General features: G+C 35.1%; 1 long non-coding RNA gene across 2 annotated transcripts; it reads left to right on the forward strand.

Moving 5' to 3' along the window:
- Positions 1 to 557: 557 nt before the first annotated feature.
- Positions 558 to 19,918, forward strand: LOC141559422 (uncharacterized). 2 transcript variants are annotated; one of them, XR_012487406.1, is made up of 5 exons: positions 558 to 666; positions 1,212 to 1,324; positions 1,973 to 2,049; positions 18,846 to 18,930; positions 19,784 to 19,918. It is a non-coding gene; the product is annotated as an uncharacterized LOC141559422 (long non-coding RNA). The 2 variants fall into 2 exon arrangements; XR_012487405.1 differs by lacking the exon at positions 558 to 666 and having other exon boundaries at positions 1,112 to 1,324.
- Positions 19,919 to 24,626: the final 4,708 nt, after the last annotated feature.

The following is a 24,626-nucleotide window of genomic DNA, read 5'->3' on the forward strand; positions in this document are numbered from 1 at the left end:
AAAAAGAGACAGGTGGCAACAGGTTAACTATCAGGAAGTGTCTGAAACATCTACAGTTTCTGTCTTCAAGACCATGAGTTTTGACTCCTAAATGATGAATTCTAGATGTATATGCTTGTAGCAGAAACATAAAAGAAAAAAGACAAGAAGAATGGGCAGCCTTTGTTCTGGCCTTGATTTTTGTCTTTTTATTTATGGGTATTTTAATCCTGTTAAAATGTGTTTGTAAATTTCTTCATGGATCATCATAACCTTAAGAAAACTGGACTGAGGAGATTGTGCATAATGTACTGAAAAGGAAAACAAGCCTTCAGTGAATTACAAGTCAAGGCAGTTTATTCCTAAGTGTGAGTCCCTGTAGTCTTTCAGTGAACAAGCACACATAGTGGGGTGGGCTACTGCAGGAATGCAAACCCAGATTGAGAACGCAAAGCTCAGTTTCTGTCCTTACATCTGACATAAGAGGCTGGTGGATTCACAGGCACTACGAATGAGGGGAATCTTAAAAAGAGGGAATGAATCAGGTGAAAGTTCAACATGATGATTTTTCCAGCAGCTCTCCCGTGTAGTCCAACATATGGCATCTGAACCTGGGGCAAGAATTACAAGAAAATCCAGAGCTGTTCATGAGAAGGATCCTTCCAGAATTAAGGAAGAAGAACCCCAGTAAGAAATTTTTATTTGGGGTAATTAAATGGGTCAACACATAAAGGGACATGCCAGGAGACTGATGTGATACTTAAATGCTGGTTCGAACCCCAGTCCTCTTCTCAGTTTTAAAGTTTGCCTCCGTGACATTTCACAAGATCAACACCTGCTACACTCATCCAGAAGTGATAGTGCCCCTTGCGTTCCTCAGTGTGGGGACCATGTGGTTGGGGGGGTGAGGCAGGAGGCAGGAGGGGGAATAACAGCAAAAAAAAACCACCCAAAACCCAGGTCAATTCCCCAAGAGCCTCCCCAGCTGTGGATCATAGCAGCTGAAGGAGTTGTAGGGCAACCTTTGCTGACACAGGTGTTGGGGACTGGGAATGAGATAAATTGGGGCCAGAGGGAAGAGGAGGGAGGTGAGACAATGCAACAGCCTTTCAGTCAGAGATGTCATGGAACAGCAACTGTCTCAGTCTCTTTGTTTCATCCCCTCACAAGAGGAGATCCATTCTGGGTTGGGTCTCCAGCAGCCACTGTCAGGTGACTCCTGTGTATTCCAGAAGCTCTTGTGTGTAGTCCAACATATGGCATCTGAACATGGGGCAAGAATCACAAGAAGAACCAGAGCTGTTCATGAGAAGGATCTTTCCAGAATTAAGGAAGAAGAGTCCCAGTAAGAATTTTTTTATTTGGGGTAATTAAATGGGCCAATCCCTCAAAGGGCCAAGCCAGGAGACTGATGAGACACTTAAATGCTTGTTCTGACCACAGTCCTCTTCTCAGTTTGAAAGTTTGTTGACCATATAGAATAACAGAAGAACAGAAAAAACAAACAAACAAACAAAAAACAAACAAACCGGGGAACTGTTAAGGGACAGGTTAATTCCCTGAGAGCTTCCCCAGCTGTGGATCCTAGCATTTGAAGGAGTTGCAGAGCAAGCTTTGCTGACACAGGTGTTGGGGACTGGGAAGCAGATAAGTTGGAGGCAAAGGGAAGAGAAGGGAGGTGAGACAATGCTATAGCCTCTCAGTCAGAGATGTCGGAGAACAGCAACTGTCTCAGTCTCCTTGTTTCATCCCCTCACAAGAGGAGATCCATTCTGGCTTGGATCTTCAACAGCCACTGTTGGGTGGTTCCCATGTATTCCAACAGAAAGTCCCTTCTTAGTAAGGGACACCCAAAGTAGTTTCAAATAAGCGTGTGGTTTTCTTTTCAGTTAAGCTCTGAAATTATTCACTTCTAGTTAGGAGATTGAATTAATGGATGAGCTTCTACCTTCTTTCTCCTGAAACCTTAATTAAAATGTCTCCAAAAATTTAGAAATGAGATGACTACAACTTTCCTGAGGTCACAGAGCGATGGAAACGAAACCAGCACATTGGGGTGGAATCACAAAGGTAAGGTTTTTTATTCAGACTTTCCTGCTTCGGTTTGTATGGAATAGAGAGAGAAGGTGTGTGTTTAAGATTTGGGATGGAAATTGCTAAATTGTGCAATTATTGCTGTTATAGATGTATGTTATGGATGTATGGGAACTTACATGTGGGATGTAATACTTCGGTTTGTATGGAATAGACAGATAAGGTGTGTGTTTAAGATTTGGGATGGAAATTGCTAAATTGTGCAATTATTGCTGTTATAGATGTATGTTATGGATGTATGGGAACTTACATGTGGGATGTAATACGATGTGGGATAACTATTTGATATTTTAGCTTAGAAATCCCTTATTCTGTTGGAATTGCTCTGGCAGGCTGTTCTCTGCCTGTTTTTAGGAAATCTTCAAGATATAGACACCTGTCTTGGGACTCCAGCCCTGTAACCCCAGGTTCTTACTTGGTTTCTCAGCCCTTTCAGAGGACACTGCCTCTAAAGTTCATAATAAAAGCATGGTGAGAAGGATTAAAGTATTGTTTATAATGAGAATACCCAGGTTCAAATCTTTCTTCTGTTATGTGACCTGTGTGACCATTTTTATAGAAGTCAAGCTTCTTTAATAACAAACCTAACTCTAGATTTTTTCCACTTTCTCCATAACTCAGTCATGGCTCACATTGGTCACCCTCTTCATTCCTCCTTCTAGGGCCTTTTTTATGTTTCTAATTCCTTATTAGAATGTAGTTATTCACATGTAAAATGTATGGGATTGCCTGTCCTCTAGGGGAGGAAGGGAAAAATTGGAAAAATGAATACAAGTGACAATGTTATAAAAAAAATTACTCATGCATATGCACTGTCAATTTTTTTTATAATTATAAAATTAATAAAAAAAGAATGTAGTCATCTGAGGCCAGAAATTGCCTAGATGAGTTTTATATAAAAACCTCAGATAGGGCTTTGGCCATATGATCCATGGAAATTACAAACATCTTCCCAATTGGGAAATAAAAGAAACTAACACCAAATCAAATGAGAAAATATTTGCATAGTACTTAGAATAGTGCTTGCCATATACTTAATGCTACATAAAATCCAATTATTATTACTGTTCTTATTCTTTTGTGGTTGTTAGATAAGTACTCAGATGGGGAAACTGAAGTCTTGCCTGTTTTTTTATAAGCAGTTGATTTTTGAGGAACTCTCCAGAGAAAATAAAGAAAAAAAGACAGGTGGCAACAGGTTAACTATCAAGCAGTGTCTGAAGCATCTACAATTTCTGTCTTCAAGACTGAGTTTTGACTCCTAAATAATGAAACCTAGATGTATATGCTTGTAACAGAAACATGAAAGAAAAAAGACAAGAAGAATGGGCAGGCTTTGTTCTGGCCCTGACTTTTGTCTATTTATTTATGGGTGTTTTAATCCTGTTAAAATGTGTTTGTAAATTTCTTCATGAATACCTCTGGATCACCATAACCTAAAGAAGACTAGACTGAGGAGATGAATAAAGTACTGAAAAGGAAAACAAGCCTTCAATGAATTACAAGTCACGGCAGTTTATTCCTAATGGATACCCAAGTGTGAGGCCCTGTTGTCTTTCAGTGAACAAGCATACATATTGAGAACTCAAAGCTCAGTTTCTGCCCTTACATCTGACATAAGCGGCTGGTGGATTCACAGACCCTACAAATGAGGGGAATCTTAAAAAGAGTGGACGAACCAGGTGAAAGTTCAACATGATGATTTTGGATCCAAGATGTTTTGGGAGTCTTGGATAATAAGAAGCTGGTTGGATCCTCAATGAGGAATAATATACAAGTCTGAAGATGCAATTTTCCTTCTTCAACTATTTAAACACTTTTAAGCATGTTTTCTTTTTTCTCCATAAACTTTTCTGCTCTAAATCTACAGAAAAGTAGTATTATCAGCTAACAATAAATAAGACTGAAAGTATTTTGTTTTGTTTTGCTTTCCTTTGCTTGTATTTTGTTCTCATATTCAAAGATTAGCTTACTTCAAACTTGATACAGCCTAGGCTATAGTTCTTCTGGATTTCTTGGGAGTGTGAGCTAAAGGAACAGAATAGAGAAAAGTACATACATTCAACTGTTGCAATGGTAAGAAGCATAAAAGTGGCCTCCCACACATTTTGTCAATGTTGCTTTTAATTAATTTTAATTTTATTTATACATATGCTAAATCATTTTGGGTCCTTGGACTTGGGACTGATGGACTGATATTGATGCTATTATAATCATGTCTGTTCTTTATATTCAACAGATATCTTTTACTAAGGTAAAGTTGATATGGTATGACATTGTAACTTGTTGATATGATATGAAACACTATCTTATCAACGTTATATTTTGCCACTTCCACATTGCTTTAAAATAAAGAAAGTAAAGATTTTGTTTTTCAATCTGAGATTATAATCATTTCCATATGAGGTTTGTCAAACTACTAAAATGTTTGCATTTCACATATGTCTTGTAAATAAAAAAGCTAAAATTTTAAAAAGGCATGCTTAAGGAAAATAAAAAAAATAAAGTGTGGTGCTGTTTAGAAGTTTGACAAGTATGACTGGAGTTTGGAAGAGGGATTAAAAAATTTCTTCTGTTCTTAAAAAGCTCTTTAAAATTCTAAAACATATACAGAATAGAGACAATCTAAGAGGAAAGAATTAAGTCTTAAAGGGGAAGGCATCTTGAAGAAGATGAGATTTTAGCTGACCTTGAAAGAACCCAAGAAATCTAGTGAAAGAAATGAGAAAAGGGAGAATTCCAGTAATGGGAGTCAGCTAGTGACAAGGCATAAGGTCAGCACATGGGAATGTCTTGTTCAAAAGCAGCAAGGAATCCAGTGTCTCTTGATCACAAAGTATGTGGAATGGGATAAAAAGTAGGAAAACGGGAAAGGTTGGAAGAAATTAGGCTAGGCAGGATTTAAAAAGCCCAATAGAAGATTATATATTTTATTCTGGGGTTAATAGAGAAGCACTGGAGTTTATTAAATAGGGTCAGACATTTATAATCTGATCTGCAATTAAGCAATTAATTAAGCAAGAGCTTAATTTGACATCTCACTGGAAGATGGACTGGGATAGGGTAAAAAATTGAGAAAGGAAGACTGATCAGCAGGCTATTGAAATAGTTCAGATGAGGTAATGAGAGCTTCCACCAAGATGGTGGGCAGTGTCAAAGGAGAGAAGGAGGCATATATGATAGACGATATGAAGAAAGAATCACTACATGTATAACCTATATCAAATTGTTTACTGTCTTAGGGATGGAGGAGGAAAGGGGAAAAAAGGAAGAAAATTTGGATTTCAAAATTTTATAAAAAAAGGAATGTTAAAAATAATCTTCACATGTAATTGGAAAAAATGCTATTCAAAATATTTTGCAAGCCTGATTGACTGATTAACAATATCTAACTACTAAGAGTTTCATGAAATAAGAATTGAAATTCGATAAGAACCAGTTCTCTACCTGCTAGCTCAGGCTGCCTTTCCTCTATCACTACCTTTAAAAATAAACAAGGTATATTGCTGAACACAAAACAGGCTTTATCAACTTCATTCCTCCTCTGTTTAATATTTCAAATATTTTTTGATTCACTGTGGAAGAATGCAGAGAGGCTGACAAAAGTGCCAATGAGTGAACCTATGAACCATCCTACAGTACCCTGTTATGCTTAAACAATCCCAATGTGGGAATCTCTCTAGAACTGTGTTTACTGTGCAGCTGTTGAAAGGGCTCAATCAGCTCACCTCTGGATCTCTTCAGCCCCTTTAGATAAATTTTTCATTTGATATAAAATTGAATTATTCCTTAAAGGAATATGAAGTAAAAGAGAAAAGTGAGAAAGCTCTAGATCACTTGACTTTTTTTTTTCTTTCCTGTTTAAAAGGGGATCTTTAACAACAAAATCAAGAGTTAAAGGATTTTAGATACTATTACATATTTTTAAGGGGAAAAAAAACCCACTTAGAGAACATGTCTTTACTTAAGATACTTAGGAAGGTAAGTAGATGAGGGATATCTAGTAAAATTCTAGAAATGTTTTTGAATTTGTAGATTAAAAAATGTAAAATATCATACAGATTTAAATGAGGCTCATCACTGGGACTTTTCCTGCAGGTTCCAAGTTGAGGGTTTGGGCTTCCTCTCTGTCCATTCTAGTATTGTGATTCTTTGATACTTCTGTGGAAAGTATGATTTGGTGTGGGTCTTGCCACAGTTTGGGGGCACACCTTCCTCAAATATTCCTTTAAATAATTTGATTTATTATTATTATTAATCAAATAATTTGATTAAATAAATTGATTTAATAATTTAAATAAATTGTAGTGATGTTTCTAACAGAATCAGGGGGATGATTTCAATGGGCTAAATATTTTGAAAGTTTTGGCAAAGGCAGTTCATGTAATACCCCAGTGGGTTCAAATCACTAAACTAGATATAAGGATCTCTGCAGGTATATATTGATTTAAAAATCATGCATTAACATTATTGACATTGTATTGTGTTTTTATTTATTTTTCTAAATAGTTCCTAATTACATTATTTTTGATTTATAGGGGAAATTTAATTTTTTACACTTTTTAAATTAAATCTTTATTTTCAAAACAAATGCATAGGTAATTTTTAATATTCATCCTTGCAAAACCACGTCTTCCAAATTTTTTCTTCATCCCTTCTCCCCACCCTCTCCTCTAGATGGCAAATAATCCAATATATATTAAACGTGCAATTTTTCTTTATACATTTCTACAATTATCATGCTGCACTAGAAAAATCAGATCAAAAAGAAAAAAATAAGAAAAAATAAAATGCAAGCAAACAAAAGCAAAACCCCCCCACTGTATTGTGATTCACATTCATCCCCACAATCCTCTCTCTGAGTGTGGATGGTTCTCTCCATCACAAAACAATGAAACTGGCCTGAATCACCTCACTGTTGAAAAGAGCCACCATCGGACAGAACTGATCATCATATAATCTTGCTGTTGCTGTGTACAATGTTTTCCTAGTTCTACTCACTTCACTCAGCATCAGTTCATGTAAATCTTTCCAGACCTCTCTGAAATCACACTACTGACAATATTTCATAACATTCATATATCATAACTTATTCAGTCATTCTCCAACTGATGGGCATCCATTCAGTTTCCAGTTCCTTGCCAGTACAAAAAGGGCTGCTACAAACATTTTTGCACATATGTGTACTTTTCCCTTTTTTATGATCTCTTCAGGATACAGGCCCAGTAAAAGACACTGCTGGATCAAATGGTATACACAGTTTGACAGCCCTTTGAACTAGTTTCATACTGCTCTCCGTGTTGATTGGATCAATTCACAACTCCACTAACAATGTATTAGTGTCCCAGTTTTCCCATATTCCCTCCAACATTCATCATTATCTTTTCCTGTTATTTTAGCCAATCTGAAAGGTATGTAGTGGTACCTCAAAGTTTTCTTACTTTGCATTTCTCTGATCAATAATTATTTAGAGCATCTTTCCATATGACTAGAAATGGTTTTAATTTCTTCATCTGAAAATTGCCTATTCTTATCCTTTGACTATTTATCATTTGGAGACTGGCTTGTATTCTTATATATTTGAGTCAATTCTCTATATATTTTGAAAATGAGGCATTTATCAGAACCCTTGAATATAAAAGTTTTTCCCCCAGTTTATTACTTCTCTTCTAACCTCTATATTGGTTTTATTTATACAAAAGTTTTTTTTTAACTTAATATAATCAAAATTATCCGTTGCATTCCATAATGTATTCTAGTTCTTTTTTGCCACAAATTCCTTCCTTCTCCACAAATTTGAGAGGTAGACTACCTTATGTTATTTTATTTTATTTTTTGATAAGGCAATTGGAATTAAATGACTTGCCCAGGGTCACACAGCTAGGAAGTGTTAAATGTCTGAGGCTGGATTTGAACTCAGCCCCTCCTGACTTCTGCTCTATCCACTGTGCTACCTAGGTGCCCACTTAAGTTCTTTTAATTTACTTATAGGGTGTTAAGTGTGTGTCAATGCCTAGTTTCTGCCATACAAATTTCCAATTTTCTCAGCAATGTTTGTCAAATAGTGAGTTCTTATCTCAGAAGCTGGGGTCTTTGGGTTTTTCAAACACTTCATTACTATAGTCATTGACTACTGTCCCTTGTGAAACTAACCTCTTCCACTGATAGACTACTTTATTTCTTAGCCAGTACCAAATGGTTTTGAGACCACAGCTTTGTAATATAATTTTAGGTCTGGTACAGCTAGGCTACCTTCATTTGCATTTTTTCATTAATTCCTTTGAAATTCTTGATGTTTTGTTCTTCCAGATGAAATTTGTTGTTATTTATTTTTCTAGCTCTGTAAAATACTTTCTTGGGAGCTTGATTTGTATGACACTGAATAAATAGATTAATTTAGGTAGAACTGCCAGTTTTATTATATTACCTTGGCCTACCTATGAGCACTTGATATTTATTTTATGGTTTGATTTATCTTGTTCTGATAGAGGAAAATTGAGATTCCCCACTACTATAATTTTACTGTCTCTTCTTGTAGCTCTCTTCTTCTCTAGGAACTTAGATGCTGTACCACTTGGTACATATATGTTTAGGTAATATCAATACCTCATTATCTACATTATCCTTTAGCAAGGTGTAGTTTCCTCCTTATCTCTTTTCATTTGATCTATTTTTGCTTTTGCTTGATCTGAGATAAGGATGGCTGCCCCTGCTTTTTTACTTAAGCTGAAGCATAATAGGTTCTGTTCCAGCCTTTGACCTTTATTCTATATGTATCACTCTATTTTAAATGTGTTTCTTATATACTGTAGGATTCTGGCTTTTAATCCATTCTGATAATCTGCTTCCATTTTAAGGAAGAGTTCATCCCATTCCCATTCGCAGATAAAATTACTAACTGTATTTCCCTCCCTTTTATTTTCTTGATGATTTCTCAAAATATGTTGTCTAAGATCTTTTTACAGTGTGGTTTTCAGTCCAATAATTCTTAGATTGTCTCTCTTTGATCTATTTCCCAGATCAGTTGTTTTTCTAATGAGGTATTTTACATTTTCATATTTTTTTAAATTTATTTTTGTTTTGTTTGACTGATGATGTCTCAATGAGTCATTTTCTTTTGCTGATCTACTCCCAATTACATTTTAATCTGATTCTGAGTACTTGTTGCTGGTTTCATGCCCCTCAGAGATACTTTATACCTCAGAACACTAAGATTGGAAAGGATAGAAGAAAGGTTACATTTTGCAGTTACATTCATCTCTATAAAGAGAAGTGGATCTAAATTTGATACAAACCTCTTTTTTTCCAGGGGCTTTCCTATTACCACTCTATATGGCAATGATCTGTGGGCTTCTTCATCTCTTTTGCCTTCATCTCCTTCCTAGAATGAAGGATTAAATGCAAGTACCCCACATGGGTCCTTCTGCCCCTCTTCTGCCCCTTTACTGAGGGTGTTGGAATGGAAGGAAGAATGTTGATTTCAGGAACAGAGAAACTCATTCTGCTTACTATCTGTGTGACCCTGGGAATACAAGAAAAAATATAGAATAGTGTAGCGGAGAGAGGGTTCAACTTGGAATCAAAAAGGCCTGGGTTCCAATTGTACTTCAGACATTTATTAATTGCTTGATTCTGGGCAAATTGCTTCAGTTTTCTAATCTGTAGATGAAGGAGCTGGATTAGAATATCTAAGATTTCTTTCAATTCTATATCTATAATCTTATGATGGGCCTAAGATCTCTGGGTCTCAATTCCTTCAGAATTATTAGTTAAGGCCCTAAGTATGACTTATGATAAATAATAGTTAAATGTGAAGAAATTTCTCAAAGTATTAATTCAGTGATTGCTAAAATAGCTTATGGCACTATAGGACATGTATACAATTGCAATTTCTCCTGTATCCCTTATAATACCCTGAAATCAAATGTCAGGTAGTTGTCACATTTATTGCCAATGAACACTTTCTTTATTTTGAAGGAAAGCTCAGTTATTTACAACATAGCATTAAGGAAGCTAAGGTCATGATTGTAGATCAGGTATCCTCTCTCAGTTTTATTTCTCAAAACCTGGGCATTTGTATCACAAATTCAGGTCATGAGTGTGACAGAGAAAATAAATCAATGAATAGATCAGAGGATTTTGACCCAATCCAAACCCCTCTCCCCACTTTTTTTTTTTAACAAGTGAGGAAACTGATACTAAGAAATAAGGTTACCATTAGGCAACTAACTAACACAATTGACATTAGAAGTAGGCTTTCTGATGATAAACCCTTTAATAAGTAGCAGCACCATTTTCTCTCTATCTTTTTCTCTCTCTCTCTGGTTTTAGTCATATTTATTCAACAACCATTTATTAAGTTTCTACTATGTGTTTATTTAATATTAAGCTTCTACTATGTGTTTATTTACTGAGACTGTACTGTTTGTCACCATATAAATATTTTCTAAGGTGATTCCATCTATGAACAATACTATTATTTGTTCGTTTTTAAGTAATTGTATTTTTTAATGAAATTTTCACCAAATGCATGCAAAGATAGTTTCCAATAGTCACTTTTACAAAATCTTGTGTTCCAAATTTTTCTCCCCTTCTTTTTCCCTCCCCCAGACAATAAGCAATCCAGTACAGATTAAATACATACAGTTCTTTAACTATATTTCCATATCTGTCATTTCCACATTTTGTCTAAAAAAATCAGATCAAAAGGGGAAAAAAACCCAAAAACATGAGGGTAAAAAAGAAAAAAAAAAACAAGAAAGCAAGCAGCAAAAAAAAAAAAAAAAAAAAAAAAAAAAAACAAAACGTGAAAATACTATGTTGTGATACATTTTCAGTCTTCATAATTCTCTCTCTGGATGTGGGTGGTACTTTCTATCACAAGTCTATTGGAATTGCCTTGAATTACTTCAAAATGCTGTTACATTAAGAATTCTAATCTTGGGGCAGCTAGGTGGTCCAGTGGATAGAGCACCAGCCCTCAAATCAGGAGGACTTATGTTCAAATTTGACTTCAAACACTTAGCACTTCCTAGCTGTATGACCCTGGGCGAGTTACTTTACTCCAATTGCCTCAGGAAAAGAAATTCTAATCCTTTCTTTGCCTATTATTTGAGATAATTTATTTACTATTGGGATTAGTTGATCCTTAAATGTTTTATAAAATTCACTTGTAAATCTATCTAGTTTCTGTGCTTTATTCTTAGGAAGCACATTTATGAACTATTCAATTCCTTTTCCTTAAATATGTCTATTTAGATATTCTCTTTAGATATCCTGCTAATCTGGGCAATCTGTTTGTTAATAGGTGGGACCATTTTTCATACCTATGCTTTCAGATTTTTAAAAATTTTTCCACTATGCTACTCATCATCCATTTGCTGCAGATCCATCACCATTACTGGTAAAATAGCTCTAAATTCAATCCAAAAATAAGGAGATTAAAAGAGATGATTTTGAATGTCCCTTTCATCTAAATTTATGATCCTGTACCTTATGATCCCTTCCAACAGTGGGTTAGTAGCATTATCTGGAAAACCTATTAAAATGTCTTTATTGCTACACGGAAGGAAATTGAAAGTGAAGATAATTTTAACGTATTCAAACTATCATTGGTTCCTAGAGAAATAAGTAGTCATTTGTACAATAAATCATTTTATAAGGAGGTAAAATTATAAATAGAATAGTGGTTATTTGACACTTTACTCTTCAAATTTTATGAAGCCCTGAATTTAGCAGGAAAGGGTGAAAATGATGATTGCCTCTGGTGCTGGAGGTGCTAAGTAGCAATTTAAGAGGATTAAACTAGCAACAAGGCCTAAATTTTAATAATTACTTTAATTACAGAGTACTAATGGTCATTTACAATGAAAATGAAAGCTAATTTCCAGACTCAATTGTAGAATAAATTCTAGGTGGATTTGATGCCCATAAATTCCATGTGTATGACTTATTATTTATCACATAAGCATCTATAAGTTTATGACATGAAGGGAACAATCTCAAAGCCTTATTTCATAAAATAGTTTCTTTTTTTTTTAAGTACCTATGAGTTTATTTTTATAACTTGCTTTATCACTATAGTTATGTACCTATGAACCTGGACTTCTTAGTCTTTTTATTTTTGTGGGAATCTGGTAGTCTGGTGAAATCTTTGAATTTCTTCCTTGTAGAATGTTTTTAGATATATAAAACAAAATACATAGAAATCTATAAAAATCCATTATAGAAAATTTCTAATTGTAAAATATTTATCAAAATTAAAAAAATAAGTTCAAAGACCCTTCTCTAATCTTTTCAAATGATATATTATTTTAATTGTATTTTATATTCTAGGAACAAGGGACCCAGTTACTCAAAAATATTCCTAACAGTGGCATGTGGACTAGAAAAAAAAAAACAAACGAACAAAAACCAAAGAAAAAAACCCAGCCTCATAACAAACTAGGAGACTATGTTGGAGGATAACTGAACAAATTATGGTATAGAAGCACAGCCTGGTACTTTGCCAGTACTCTGAAAATCAAATAAAGTTTCATTGCTCTGTTTCCTCTAGAGATACAAAATATTTTAGAATGCTTACATGGGAATACTTACATAGGTGAGGAAAATAATCCAAATGTATGTAGTGCCATGGAGCAAGAGCAATTATAACTTCTTCCCCACCATTATATTTGGCAGGGGACTATTATAATTGCAATGGAATTTTATTGTATCAAAAGAAAAGAAAAATATCAAGTTACAATAAAAGACTGGAATGAAAAAAAGTAGAATAAAAAGGGTAATCTATATGATGACTACATCAATGTAAATTATAAGAACAATAGCAAAACTTTGATAAATATCCTGGGGGAAAAATTCAGAAGGAGCCACAGAATACAAGCAAGGTGATTTTGTGGACATCTTTATTAAAATCAATATATTTTTAACAAAATCATTTTTAAATAATATATTCGTAGGTACACATGCAGTTGTTTACAATCCACTTTTCCTCTTTGTTTTTCTTTTACTTCTTCCCTATGCATTTAGATATTTATATTTATTGATGAAAGATAAAATTATATTTATTCTATATCAAAATTCTTCTAAACATATAAATGATTAAAATGTATATCTAATCAATTTTATAGATTTCCAATTTCATATTAAACTATTTAGAAAAAGGGAAAATGATTGATGACATTTTACTTCAGTTGAATTCATTACCAGATGATCATTTATAACCCTATCACATTTTTTATTCCATGCAGACATATAATGGCTTTTCAAAAACAAAGATTATGGCCTGAATTTTGCAACCTTTTACTCTATACTCCATTTTCTACAACAAATGGGCACTTAGTTGGCTGTTAAGAATTATTTATTATCTTTTCTGAATGATCCCATTGTCAGTCTTGCTTATGTTTCTTATTTCACTGGAAAGTCCAGAGGAATGACTCATACCTTAAATGAGCATGAAGGTGTAAAATGCTTTTGCCCATATCTGCTCCTCAAAACTGATTTTAAGTAATAATAAAAAGTGTCATTTGTATAAATTCTTTATTGTTAAAAAGTTTTCATTATTCATTAACTCATTTGATTATTACAAAAACTCTGGTGTGTGTGTGTGTGTGTGTGTGTGTGTGTGTAGATAAAGTCATATTATCTCCATTTCATAAATGATAAAACTTTGGGTTATATGACTCATTCAAAGTCACCTAGCTAGTAGTGACAGGGCCATAATTTGAATCCCAGTCTTCTAGTTCAGTTATCTTTTCACTGATCATATCATGCTGTTTTTTTAATCTACAGTTGTTATCCTTTGTTTTCAAGGGCGACCAAAATGACATCACTATGTTAGAGTGGAGTTACAATGTGTCGGACAATGGCTGATCAGACCAATTTTTACTCAGAATTCTCTGCCACAGGCGAACACAAATAGTTCTCATGAGCATTTAGGATGCCTTCTCTAACTGTACATCATCTAAGATCTTAGATTCAATAGGCCAATCAATTAAGAAGCTATTATCTGTCAGGCACTGAGCTAGGTGCTGGAGATATAAATAAAACAATGAAATGATACTTATTCTCAAGGAGCTTTTGTTAAGACCTTTTGTAGTAGCTTTTGTAGTAACTTTATTTTCATGATAGTGATTATAAGGACCCAGTGAGAAATAAGAAAAAACAATACTGAACTTAAATTTGTTGATGGGTTTTGGGAATAACTAATTATATCTGCTCCAGCAAATTCATGGGTAATCTCTGAGGGAAATGAGGATCTAAAAATAAACATACCTTAAGACTTTGTTCACCTGTTTGAAAAGGGAACAAAACAGTTAAAGATAAGAATTGAAATGTTTTTTCAGTCAACATGAAATTAGAATGCAGAATGATGTCTTAAGTTACTCTCTTTCTGTCCCTCCCCCTCTTTCTTTTTCTCTCCCTCTCTGTCTCTCTCTTCACCTTTTGCCTTCACCACTTTCCACTCTCTCCACCTCTCTTTCTAGTTTTTAAAAGGTACTGTGATATCTGGAGTGAAGTAGACTGGACATTTCTTTTAGTAGAAATATAAAATGGGCAGAGTGATTGAATAGTGGATTTTAAATTGAGTCCTCTTGTTTAGGCAAAGCAAAGTCAAATTCCTGGGATTGTCTTGTAAGCATATCTAAGGCATATTCAACTGTCATGCAGTTGCTCACCTAGAAATAAGGCACATGTGAGTTTGTTCTTAACTAGGAACCTCCCTAACTCCTTCTAACTCTCTAACATCTGGCCATTCCTTCCTTTCAGCCTCTGACCTTTAAAAAGTCTCCTCCATTGGTAAATCATTTTGATTTTTGCCTGTGAATAAAGGGCCCTTGTGAGTATGATGACATCTGTTGTGAAATTTTGTATTCTGAACTGCTCTCCTCTCATAAAGTACTTCATCATAAGTACCTGCTACTTCTTCAGAAATAACAGGATAATATACCATGTTTCATGAGATGGTGATTAGCCCCTGAGAACTTTATAGCATCCCCCCTCCCCCCCCCCCTGTCTTCAGTGACCCTTTAGTAATAGGCAAAATGGTCTAGGGGACAAAATACATGGATTTTAGTCTTTGTTTTGCCACTAAATAATTATGTAGTCATAGACAAATGATTTAACCCTGAAGCTCTGTTGATATTTGTAAAAAGAGATAAAAAACACATTTCTTACTTCTGACTATTGTAAGGGTAAAAAAAAGGTATAGATTATATAATGAAAACACAGATTCAGATTGTTAGAACAAAATTAGCACAAACAGCAGATAATTGTACCGAATTGCTTCCATTTGATTTTTCTTAAGAAGATTCTGAAGATTGTCTGGCAAGGTACCAGATACTGAGGTCCTCTCTTGAACTAAACTACCAAGCATTCAAACTCTACTCCAGAGAGCATAGCCTTGTTGTGCTGGTCCCATTGTTTGCATGTCAAATGTATACTTGTCAAAAAAGCTATTTTACGAAGAACTAATTTAAAACAAACATTTAGATGGTGGTCAGAAAAAGCAATACAAGGACTCTCAAGCTCTCTCTTAAGAATTTTAGAATTGATTGCAAGACATGGGAGACACTGGCACAGCACCATCCAGCATGGTGTGCCTTCTTCAGAGAAGATGCTGTGCTGTATGAGTAAAGCAGAATTGCAATAGCTTGAAAGAAATGGAAGATGTACAAAGTTAGAGACTACTCTAAATGTTCATATGGACCATTTGTGCCTGACCTGTGGTAGAGCATTCCAAGGTCACACTGATCTGATCATCTGTAGCCAGACACACTGTAACATAGGGATGCCATTTTGGTCTTCTTCAAGAATAAAGGACAACAATAATTTCAATTATGCCAAATTGAATTTTTTTTGCGTGAATATAAAGAATGCAACATGGATGGATAGGAAAGGAAATGGTCAATTGGGGGAAAACTATTAAAAGATTGATACTAAATTTTTATAAGTAACTAACACAAATATTGAAGATCAAGTCATTCTCCAAAAGATAAAGGCAAGATGCTACAGGAAAGTATCAGAGGAGAGAAGGGGGCTGGGACAAATATTTTTAATGTCAAGGCAAAATTGACATATGTGGCAACAGATGGGACAGGGGGAGTAAGAGTGAAAAGTCAGAAATGACACACTTAGATTATAAATGTGGATTACTAAAAGGATGATGGTGCCTTTGATAATAATTTAAAAGGAAGAGGGGAAAGTTTGGGGAAGGCAAGAATAACGAGTTCAATTTTGGATATGTTGAGTTTAAGGTGTCTAGGGGAACATCTACTTCAAAATGCCCAATAGTCAGTTGGCAATCTGAAACTGAAGGTCAGAAGAGAGGTTAGTATGAAAAATAGATTTAAGAATCATTTAATAGAGATATTGTGCTTTGTGAAGTATAAAATTTCATTACCAGACTCAGTTCTTGGGAGTCACATTTTCAATAATTTATAGTATATATGACTTTGTCTATATCCCCTTGTGTCACTCGGGGCACCTAGACTCCCCCCTTTTGTTTTGGAAGGAATGTTTTTATAGTCTGATATGTACATTCCACAATGGCTTGACCTGTGAGGTTATATGGTATTCCAAATATATGACATATGCAATGATTGAGAAGAAACTGCTGAACAATCTTGAACATGTAGGACAGCCTGTTGTCAGTTTTATGTTTCTTGGCAACGCCGCTATTGAAAAACTATGATACAGATGATGGATAACATGAGGGGCAGCCTATCCTCTCTGTAAAGTGGCCATAGTAAATCCTGAATAAGTCTCCACTGTAACAAGTATTTTGGGCTTTTTGTAATGTGAAATGTCCATTTGCCAAATATTATTAGGTTTATCCCCTCATGGGTTAACATCTTTCTGAAGGGGTGAGGATTGATAAGGGACATAAACAGTGCATCTTTCCACTATTTGTCTTGCTTTTTCCTTCGTTATATAACTTTTTAAGAGATTTCATAGAAATATAATCAGCATGGGCCTTTTTTGCTTTTTCTAATGGGATGATGACCGTATATGTTTCTAGGGATGCATCAACTCCCTTGTTACCCTCAAATATGGGTCCTTGTTCATCAGTATGAGATCTCACATGTGTAATAAAAAAGGGATTAACACATTGTTGGATTGTGTTTTGAGCCAGTTTAAAAAGTCTAGTGATTTCTGACAGACTTTCTTTTATGCTTGCTGTTTCCTATTCTTTGTACAACCCCCACAGCTATCAGATATAATATTTATAGGGAGTTCAAACATAAGAGCCTGCATAATAGCATACAGCTCATTCTTTTGAGTGGAAGCATAAGGAGTAGAATATACATTCTTAATATGCATGGCAGAGAATAAAATAGCTGCCTTATGAACCCTTGTATCTGTGAAAATACTGGGGCCAGCTACAGGGGTAAATTTGGTAAATTTGGGAATAATCCAGAGCCAGCTTTCACAGAACTTCACTTAGGTGAGGACTCTCCCTGCTTTAATCTCACCTACTTTCAGCTGTTTCGTCCATAACTCATTCTGAGCCAATGAGAACTCCAGTCAGCTCTTATCTAGGTTGATCCAGATTCCCCCCTTTCTGCCACTTATTTATAAGATGTAGTCTAGCACTTTCCTAATAATCTCATTTAAGTTCAAGTAAGGTTCTATCATCTTCTTAATTTTTGACATATATATTCACTCAATAATATTATCTCCTTGATGTATTACTCCTAACGGTTGTTCTAGAGTAAGAAACACAGAAGCTTCAATGGCTTTATGAATATTTCACCTTCCAGCTTATATAACCTTATGATCCCCTGAATGCTAGTTATGGCCTCTCAGGATCATTGCCTAAATGAGGACAAGCAAGGGTCACCTTTCACTATTTCATATAAGGGCTGCATGAGTATTAGGAATAATGATTCATGGGCCTCAACCATTGTATATCCCCTATCATCTTCTAAAAGACATTTAATGTATTTATGTGATTTAGTCTTATCTCTGATAATGTCTTGCATGATAGTGTCTTGACTCACTTCAAATCCTGAATATTGATTTTTGAATCTTATCTGGGGCTAATCTAAGCCCCAAGGCATGTAATGCCTTTGTCATAACCTTCAATATTTGTTCTAATAATTTGGAGATAGGATAGCTGCAAAGAATTTCATTGATATAATGCAGCACATAAGCATCAGAGTATCATCTCAGTTCCTTTAAGGCCACTTATAAAATTCTTCATTCTTTGGGACAGCACCTTCCACTGATATCTATGCATTGGTCCTTAAAAGTTCACAGTAGGAACTGAAAAAGCAAAATATTTTCGCTCCTCAGGATGCAAAGGTATGGAGTAAAACAGTCTTTGATATCTATGATTCATAAAGGATACTGTCTGGGAATCATTTTAGAGGAAGGTAAGCCCAATTGTAAAGGGCCCATTTCTTTCAACATATTGTTAACTTGCCATAGATCAGTTAACATTCTCCACTTTCCTGATTTCTTTTTCATAACAAAGACTAGATCCTTCTATGGGCACTGGGTCTCTTCTATATGACCCAATTTCAATTGTTCTTCTACTGTTTCTTTTAAGGCAGCTAGCTTTTCAATAGAGAGGGGCCATTGTTCCACTCATACAGGACTGTTGGATTTCCATGACATTTTTGGGGTTAGTGATAGCCATGACTTGTGCAATGGCCCCTTTTAAAAAATTATTGTGAGAACAATACCCAAATCCTGATTAAATTCAAATGTAGCCCTTAAAGTATAAATGGCCTAATATGTCCTGTCTTCCCTCTTTTTTTCCATTTTAGGGAGTGCAACCATACCTTGGTATCCTGTTATGTTGACTTCTGCATCTGTGATAGGCCACCATTGATCAGCAGATATAACAGTCTGGTCAGCTTTCATATCTATAAGTCCCTACAAGACATTTCCTATTTATATTGTAGTAATGGGTCTATTTACTTGTATGGCTTGTGTAAAGTAGGTGCCAACAATGGCCTCTGTGTTAGAGGAAGTCAATGGGGGTTGTTGTATGCCTTTATCCTTCATTTTAACTTGTTGCTCATTGGGAAGGATTATACCCTAAGCAATGGGTTGTCCTTGTTCTATATATGTATCATCATTGTCAGTATTATACAAAGTGAGGATAGGTGGGATATGGGTGTAAAGCCAGATTGCCAGGATGGCCAGGGAATAAGGTTGGGTAGGGGGGCAAGATAGTAAAAATTCTTAGGTTATCTCCATTTGGATATCTTTGGATCAGGACTTCCCATACTCCATGGGGAGGTAGTCTACAGAATCCATTACCACAAAGGAGAATTACAGTGAAGGTTGAGTGTGATTCAACAAACAAAGAAACAGTGGTTTCTTGAATAATTTATTGAAATAAGCAATAATGCTGATTTCATTATTGCTTCTAAGGTGAGCCTCAGGATGATGCATTTTTCAATCGCAGAAACTCTTACAGATTAAGACATCTAAGAATTGTGACATCTACATGTGTTAGAATTATGCATGCCAATAAAATCATGAGCGCTTAAAGAACTGGAGTTGATTTAAAAAAAGAGAGAGAGAGAAAAAGATTGAGAAAGAAAGAGATTAAAAGAGAGGCAGAGGACGGGGGAGACAGTGAGAAAAGGTGCAGATTAAGAAAGGTCATAAAAATCTGTGTGTTACTTTCAAAGTTGTCATGCTTATTTATGTTGAGTTCTGAATTTTCAGTTTTTCTTTCTTTCTTTCCCTGCAGTACTATCATTTTGAACTACAAGAAAACAGCCCAAGAGCAGCTGATTTAAGGATGATGCTATCCATCACAGCTCATAAACAGCTCTTTTCCAAATAAGAAACAGAGGCAGAAAAAGCTTATTTGGAGGAACCAGGAAGACAGGGTTTGAAGGTGTTCAAATCTACACCTCTCAGTGTAGTGAATTGTGTATGATCTCTCTTTGCTAATGCACAGACCTTAGTAGATCCCTGTTCTCTTTGAATTGTCTTTTGAAGTTGAAGTGTGGTTCTATTCTCCCTCTGACTTTCTCAACATCTCACTAAATAGTTCTTTTGCTTGAGCTTTTGTTTTTGTTTTTTAATTTTTTAAATTTATTTTTCCAACAACTAATTCTTTTGTTCTTGTTTCTGTTTTTTTACAAACTGAGACTTTACTTGGATCCACTGGGTACTACACTTCTAAAACTTTGGTAGGGGCTATGGAGAACATTTGATTCTTGTCCTCAGAGAGGGCCAGGTAAAACTGCAGAAGTAAAGAGTCCCGTATTTTAAAATATTGGAAAAACAATTAGTATCCTGCTTCCCTTGGTTCTGTCTTCAAGCAATAATTTCTCACGATTTGTCATAGTAACTGAATTTAATTTCCCTGTGGAGTTTTAATCTAAGTGTGTAGAAGTGTTTCTGTCCCTCCCTCATCCCCAACCTTGTTTTTCTTGATGGCCCCATTTGTGGAGCACACCCACTTCTTTCTTTTCTTTCTTATTTGTTTTATTGTTTAAGTTTATTTTTATACAATCTGTTTTACTTTCATTTTTAAAATTAAAAAAGTTTTTCTATTTATACCATTTTCATTTCCAAATAGATCTCACTCCTCTCTTCCCTATCAAGCAAACTGTTTCTACATCAAAGATTTAAAAAGAACGAAAAAACCAGAATTCACTTTAATTGAAGAAAAAGAATTACTGCTATTCTCTTCCTCATTTTTTCCTGTTGACTAAATGGGAAATAGCTGTGTTAGATTCTTGATGATTATCTAGCAACACTAAAAACTGGAATAAACATATATTGATCAGATTTTTTTGTCTGTATACTTTTTCAGTTGCAAAATCATCTTTTAAACAGCATTTCAACATCATTTTGTTATGACACTCATTGTGTCTGTGTAATTTCTCTTTTTATCACTGGTAGTCATACTGACACATTTCTTTGGAGAGGTGTATTTCAGGTCCATTTTAGTCCCACTAAATAAGCCAGCTTCTAATTTAAAGTGGGAGAAGGCTCAGGGAGTCTTAAATCCAAACACCAACAAGGGTGTCAGGAACAAACGGACTGGAAGAGAGATTAAATATAGTTCAAGTCTACTTCTTACTATTATCTTTTGGTCATAAATTGGTGTAGTCTTACTTTTAATTGGGTTAATAACATAACTTAAAAGGTTAAGGAAGGGGTGCGTAATTTTTTTAAAGGAAGGGTTATTTAACATTTCTTCATTTCTTACTAAAGCCAAAGTATTTTCTAATTTAAATGATTTGTACACAGTTAACTGTCCTTGATAAAACAAAAGCAGACTTTTCCTTGCATAAAAGTCATTTGATTTTCAGTGGTAGAGGATTGTTCAGAACTATAAATATATCAACCTGAAGATTTTTTCTAAAATACTGGAAGGCTTTCTGCCTCCCCCCCTTTAATAAAATATACAAGTTGGACTTTTTTCTTCAATCTGCACCCTCCCCAAGAGATTGAACATAAAGAAATGCTCGTGCATTATATACACCCTCTTTCACTTCAGTTTCTCAGTCTGCCTGCTTAAAAGATTGTTTTTAAATTTAGCAGCTGATGATTCTGGAGGTGCTCCATTTGCTCTAAAAATACCTGTTATCTTTCAATCTTTACAGAATGCCTGAGGTAATGATAAGAAAAAGTTGTTGTCCATGTTGAAGGGAGAACATACTAGAGAAGATTTCCAATTTGTCTTGGTAGAGAATTTGCATTTTACATGGAGCACTGGAAATTTATACTATGTTTAATTAATACTGCTGGGATTAGAGTTAACAGACTTAAAAACTAGTAACTGCTGTGTAAAGTCTGCACAAGGGAAAAACAAAGCACATTGACAAAGTAGCATTCACAGAGTCAGCTATAGTGTATTGCCTCAGTTTCCCTGAATTATTATGCCCTGAATAAAATTATTTTAGCCCCACTCCTTTGTTTCTTGCCATTAGAACTGGAGGCCCTGAAATACCATTGAGTCATAAAACTCCAGGTGCCTTATCTCAAATGCTTGCTGAGATTATTTCCCCTCTGTTTGAGTTTTTCCCCTTACCTCAGTGTCTCTTGCCCTCAACCTTTTTATATTGACTTCTGAAACTATGGCTTGTCTACTAATCTAGTATCCTCATCCCCTTGCCTTTATTTCTCCTATATCTGGAGCCCTATAAAAGTCTCCTGCTGAATGCTTTGAGACAAGAGTCCCATGTAGCCAGCTGGCCTTGGATAGTCTAAATTGTCCACAATTAAAATATTAAAAACCAATCTCCATCTTACCTCAGTTTCTCTGGCATTACAATAGGGCTCTCATTATTTCTGGGAGTTACTCATCCAGCTTCTAATACTTTGATTTTGAAAGCACCCAGATAAAGTGATGGAAAAATAACTTAGAAATTTCCATTCTGTGCTTTATAAGATTCCTCTTGATTTCTTCACTGAATACCTGATATGGGTGATGATAGCCACAGTGAAGAGAGTTAGATTTTTAGTAACTGCAGAAATTAAGAAACCTGAAGTGAAACATTCAATTAAAAAAAACACCATAAAAGTTTCTGGCTGCCCTAATCAACATCTCCTGACCTAGTCATGTTCATAGAAAATAGAGAATGTCTCAGTAGATGTTCTTAAACACTTAGCTACAGCTGACCTGACAGTGTCATATTTCCAAACCCTCTAACATCTCAGCCACTTCACTGCATGACCCAGTACATAAACTTTTCCTAGGGTCACATACAACAGAGGATAATTATAAAAAAAATGTTAAAATCACTTCTATAAACAACACTCACCTACAAAGAAGCATTATCTGGACTATTCTCTCGTGATTCTTGGTAGATTGGATAGGTCTCATGAACATCAATGTGAGCAATCGATTTCAGCTTGCTTTTTTCCCTATTGCCCATGGGCAATTGTAGAGTAGAAGAAGTATGGATATGGACCTCAGGGCTACTTTCTGAAGCTACTGGTTTCTGTTTCTGTCATTCAGCTGTCTTAGCTTTCCTAATGTGGCCACCACATTGTTTTTTCTTTTTAAATGTCTTAGATTTCAGGTTCTAACTATGGGGCTCAAAACTGTGAGAGAAATATATAGCAGAATATAATGAAGGACAAATATGGCATTGCAGACAATGAGTTCTGTGGTTAGTCAAGAAATATGAAGATCAATTTGAGTTAGAATTATGTGGAAAGTGTTCATAGAAGATTTGAGACTAACTAGGTCTTGAAGGATACAACTGCTTATTTCCTTTAATTGCATTTATCATTTTTAAAATTGCTTTCCCATTTCCTTGATATTACTTACTGAGTGAGAGATTGTATTTTTGTAAGCAACTGAAGCTTCAGATGTAGTTACTTCTTTTTTCACTTATTACTCATAAATGCCAGATCTGATGTCAAAACTCTTTATGGTTTCTTTTTGCTTGTCTAATAAAGAACGGGATTCAAGAAACTCCTCAATCTGACACCAACCTAACCCTTCTCCCCTCTTCTCTCTGTCCCTACTTTACTCACTCTACTACCAATCATGAACATGATGTTCTCCCCCTCCAGCACCACACTCATGTTTTCCTATTATCACATCTTTATTCTTGTTGTGCCTTACAACTGGAAAGCCTCAGCCAGATAAGCCAATAACAATGAGAAATGTTAGAGGAGCAGGAATTCCTTAGAGCTTCTTCCTCCTCCTCATTTTTCTGATAGCATACTTAAAACAAAATCAATGACCACAACCTTGGGGACACTGCCTATCACTGTTTCTTGTTGGAAATGAAAAGCTTGTCCTTGACTGACATAGAGAGATATGAGCCTTCTTGAAAATGTTCCCCTCTCCACCCCATCAATAAAGTTTTTTCTGGAGCTCTAGGAAACACTTTTGGAATCACCAAGGATATTTCAAAGAAACTATGAGATTTTAAAAAACCCAACTACTCCCGATAATTCACCATTTCTCCCCTTTTATATCTTCTACATCATTTTGTTATTCCTGATCAGTAATTTACCTAAAGAGAATTTAGTTCTATTTTGTTTTCTATAATGCAAAGGCATTATAGAAAACATTCTATAGGATCAGTAAAAAGGAAGCAAATTTTGTTTTATTTCATTGTTTATCATGAAAACCCATTTAGTGTAAAGTCATATGCTTAGTGAAATGTAAATAAATTTAAGCTGAAAGTTATATTCAAGAATTTTTTATTCCAATATCTTATTAATGAATTAAGAAATAAATTATTTTTAATTGTCTAAAAGACTTAAAAGCAGTCTTTACAATACTGTCAGTATGAATATCCAAGAATTAGAATTGCTTAGCTATCTGCATAGGCAGATAATTAATAATTGATCTCAAGCTTCTGTACTCACTAAATATGCTGGTTTTTTCTTGTCCAGGACAGTATCTCTGCAGCACAGCTGGGTCAGGAGTTTCTAATCACCATAGATTCTCTGTCTTTCTAGACTCAGAACCCTCATTCTTCAAGCTGTCCAGGAGGTGAAAGCTTCTCTGATTACCAACCTGGCTCCAGACAAGCCCATCTAGCCCTGGGGTTCTCCAGTTCTTTGGTGCTAGCCTGGAAGTGTTTGCATTGATTCACACTGGTTAATCC

The sequence above is a fragment of the Sminthopsis crassicaudata genome, chromosome 3, assembly GCF_048593235.1.
Source record: "Sminthopsis crassicaudata isolate SCR6 chromosome 3, ASM4859323v1, whole genome shotgun sequence".
NCBI lineage: Eukaryota > Metazoa > Chordata > Mammalia > Dasyuromorphia > Dasyuridae > Sminthopsis > Sminthopsis crassicaudata.